Source organism: Anneissia japonica, unplaced genomic scaffold (assembly GCF_011630105.1).
Source record: "Anneissia japonica isolate Jap-2015-1 unplaced genomic scaffold, ASM1163010v1 scaffold287861_len940595_cov192, whole genome shotgun sequence".
Taxonomy (NCBI): domain Eukaryota; kingdom Metazoa; phylum Echinodermata; class Crinoidea; order Comatulida; family Comatulidae; genus Anneissia; species Anneissia japonica.
Window position 1 is genome coordinate 625,739 of NW_022733264.1, and position 4,522 is coordinate 630,260.

Below are 4,522 nucleotides of genomic sequence, written 5' to 3' on the forward strand. Positions count from 1 at the left end.
AGAGATTTTGTATATTCTAATATTCTATTTAAAGCAGTAAGGAAATGTGTGCAATAATAAGAAAAAGAGAATATCTAAAAATATAATAATTAAAGTGGTGCTTTAATAATATTATGATTTTGAAAGTTACAATACATTTGTTGACGTTCAGTTATTATCGTTGGTACTGTATTCATAGATTTATGTATTATCTTGTCCAGTTTTCCATGCCTCCATGACTGAGGTGCTTGGGGAAAGGGTTGAGGTAAAAACATTCCTTTTTTTCTCCATGATTTTATAATTTTGAATAACTTAGGGAGGGGCAGTTACAGCCCAGGCTACATCTGTTATTTGTCTTTCTTCGAAAATAGAGAGCAGTAAGTGACAATCTTAATATTAGTAATAATATAATATTGAAGATTTATAAAGCGCAGATACAGTTTAAAAACAGACAAAAACATTTTGCATATTACATGATCCATATCAGGGTAAGTGTCACTGTCTCTATGTGGCCATGTATGCAAGAATACGCCACGCGTGGTATGGTGGGCTTACAGGAGTAACACGTATACTGTGAATAGCTAAACAATATTATATTACCAAATTCAAAACCAACTAGTCTTGCTCATGTAGCTATACGAGCTATCATATCATCGACCCCATCGTCCGACGCCATCATTAAAAATATTATAATAATTTGCTGATCCAAACAAATTAATTTTCATAGCCAATTTCTAATATTGTGGTAAAAAAGCACATGGGCGATTCTAAGCCGTAAAATCTCTTCTTATGAACTCCACCACTAATTTTATTCTTAAACCCTGACTGAAGCTCTAGGCAGCCCCTTTCAGAAGCGGTCGGCATTTCACTACAAACATCCTTAAATTGACTCTAAGAATAATATAGCAAAGGTATTATTTAACTCTTTGTTAATTTATAGGACTATTCCGATTCTGATTTTTGATTGTACGTTAATAACTTTGAGCCTACTTAAATATAAATATGAATAAATTCAATTATGGAATTAAATGTTTCATCCCATGACAGACAGTAGGCCTACATCTTAAAATATTATAATGAAATATTTTTTTTCTTTTGTGGGGTCGTCCAACTTTAATTTGTTCCTTCATTTTCTTCGTAACCAACAATCCACATTTTCCATCTCTTTTTACCAATATAAATATTGTTTTGTTTCTGATATTTTTATCATCTATCCCGAATTTGTACTTTTTTCATTTCCTTTATATCCAACAGCGAGTACACTCGCTACTTACAGGATTTAACAATGCTTTATTTTATAAACCAAGTCTCTTATTAAGGCCTTGGGATTGGAGTTGATTTTAGTTGTGAGAAACAAAATCCTACTGTGACAGAAATTTAAACCAAACCCTGGGATTAGGAGCAAGCCTCTTAACCGCCAAGCTGTTCAACTCCACTTCAAATTTTAAAAGCTTAAACAATATTAACAAAGTCATATAATAACTAAAAACATTTGGTTTTACAGTAACATCTAATGTTTAAACAATCAATCCATTATACACATATCTAAACATTTACAATCAATAGTTCAATTAAGCCAAATCCTCAATAAACCAATCAATGCAGCAATGTATAATCAACTAGCAGAAAAATAAAAATAAATAAAAATAAATAAAGAAATAACAAAATAAATGAATCATGAAAATTGTTTGTATGAAGATATTGCTATAGTAGGCCTATTATGTTTATATCAAATGTATATATAAATCTATATCGGCCTACTTATTTTTATCGAATAGTACACTTTCATACATTTTATCTGCCCATGACAATCAAATGCTAACAAAATGTGTTCATGCTATTGCAATCTACTCGGCCTGCCCAATACCATGCTGGAGCGGATTCAGAGATGTCCGAAAGGGGGAGGGGCAAAAGTGAAACAGATCGAGACAACGCCAGCCTAGAGGGTCCGGGGATTTTCTCCTGCGAAATGCTGGTTTTCTAGACGTCCGAATATAAATGGGGGCGATCAAATATTTCTTATTCCTTACTTCTTTCCCCCCCCCCCCCTCATTTTTTAACTTTCCAAAAGAGGGGACCGGGCCGACCTGCCCCTCTCTAAATCTTCCCCTGCCATGTATTAATAAACCTCATTCATTCCGTGGTATGATGATACTATGATAATTAATAATATGCTAATGCTGATATGATAAGAAGTGTAAGTTATTATTCTATTGTAAAAGCAACATTGTACATACAATGTGATAACTGAATACGATAACGTTCAGGTTGGGTTGCTTACTATTTTTACTAATATATTATGTTGTTGAGGCTAGTTATAATTCTTTCTGTTTCTAAATCTTTTCTTAATATTTTCTCTTTCAGTGAGGACACACATCCACAAATATCAGGAAAGGATGCCCGAACTCGATCATGAAATTGAAACGGAATTTATCAATTATTTATAGATAGTTAAATGTTATCACTCATCAAGGTGCCTGCAAAAATCCGGGATATGAAATTAATTAACATACTGTGTGAATTTTATTGTTTTTAAATTTTCCTCTGCAAAAAATCTCAAATATAATGTTAGCAATATTTATTAATTTGTATAAGCTTTATATGATTATTAGTCCTATACATTATTGTATTATTACTAGTAATATTTATCTAAATAATAGAGAAAATAACCAGTACTATTGTTTTAAACAATATAGACATATGTAAGATAATAAGATATACAATTTTGAGGATTAAAACCAGACATAGGCTTATTGATTTTTGCCGAATGTACATGTAATATATATTTTTCAAAATATATAAGAATATCCCAACTTGCGTTTCAATGCTTGGAAATAAAGATCAAATGGAGCTATGAATTGCTTCTCTTCTTATTTAATGTCTCTGTTTACTTTAATAAATCCAGCAATAAATATCATTATTAGCCAAAAGTGAAGAAGTATCTCATCATCAATATTAACTACTTTGTCTATTCAACCACATATACCTCCATGGTTAATCTAGCAATAAAATCCAGAGTCGTACATATATATGGCTTTGATGGAATAATTTCGAGGACGCCCTTTACGACAAAACATAAAACCGGAAATGACGTAGTCGCTAGGCAAAAAGTCATGCATAATCATGAATATTCAGTAACACCTGTGCTCATTAGACTAACAATAAAATCTTTTTGGTCGATTTTGTCAAAACTGAGCTAAAAGTTTTTATTGTTAGTCTAATGAGCACAGGTGTTACTGAATATTCATGATTATGCATGAGCTGTTGCCTAGCAACCGACGTCATTTCCTGTTTTGTAAAATTTTATAGTGCCTTGCTCTAAAAAACCAGCTTGTTCTAAAAAACCGGAAGTGACGTTGTTGCTAGGCAACAAGCTCATGCATAATCATGAATATTCAGTAACACCTGTTCTAATTAGACTAACAATAAAATCTTTTTGGTCGATTTTGACAAAATGGACCAAAAAGATTTTATTGTTAGTCTAATTAGAACAGGTGTTACTGAATATTCATGATTATGCATTGTTGCCTAGGATCTACGTCATTTCCTGTTTTGTACAATTCGACGGCACGTTGCTCTGAAAATGTTCGTAATTTGTTTGTATCGTGTAGCTTTTTGGCAATATTAGTGTTTATAAGATATAGTAGCCTATGATAGTGGTAAATTCGATTCGAAGTTATTATTATATATTTATTTCGATTATATACTGATTAATATCATGAAATATATATTAATGCAATTACGACAAAGGAAGTACACAATGATGTATTTCAAATTACACATTAGTAAACATATATTTCTTACATATACTCGGAAATGTAGTACATCAGAAATTTATAAACGTCACATTAATAAACTACAAATAATATAATAGTATAATAGTATTTTATAAAATATATTTTTTATATAGTTTTTATTAATATGCGTATGAAATAAATTTTATGACAACGTATGCAATTTTAGTATGTAATATCGTTCGAGGAGAACTTGTTCGACGTACAAGAAACATAATTTGCAAATTTAATTAAATTCCGACGATCCAGTGGTGTAAACATAATAAATATCAGCGCGCGATAATTTTCAGAAAACCACATAAATCTGGCTGTTGATATTAGGCCTTCATCGTGTTCCGGTGGCAATGATTGTACATCGACCTCGCACTTTTCGATGGATTGGTGGATTTGATCTGAAATGAAAGAGATTGTGAGAAGTGCATTCAAAATATATTTCCATTTTTACATCCGTGTATAGTAGGCATATTTAAGTAACCTCATTCAATTAAGATACCTTTTTGAAATTTTATGACATTCATAATTTCATGTGGTGTAGGAAAGCAAATTCAGAAAATAGAATTGATTGTTAGATTGAATCAATCACGTTTATTGTAATAAAGATTAAAAGCGAATGTTAATTCTTTACATTTTAACCAATAATCTATCGGAACCATTGCAATGCCCTACAATACCAAAGCTGCATTAAAACTGGTTCAACCCTCCCATACAACAGTTAGTCCATTTGGTACGATCATAACATTTTATGTTCC

The 4,522-nt window shown here is 31.4% G+C and overlaps 1 long non-coding RNA gene across 1 annotated transcript in view; it reads left to right on the forward strand.

The window, feature by feature from the left end:
- Nucleotides 1-2,824, forward strand: part of LOC117116156 — a 10,448-nt gene extending 7,624 nt beyond the window's left edge. The window contains exon 4 of the long non-coding RNA XR_004446687.1: nt 2,344-2,824. This is a non-coding gene — a long non-coding RNA (uncharacterized LOC117116156). The remainder of the gene's footprint in view (nt 1-2,343) is intronic.
- The last annotated feature ends 1,698 nt before the right edge of the window (nt 2,825-4,522 follow it).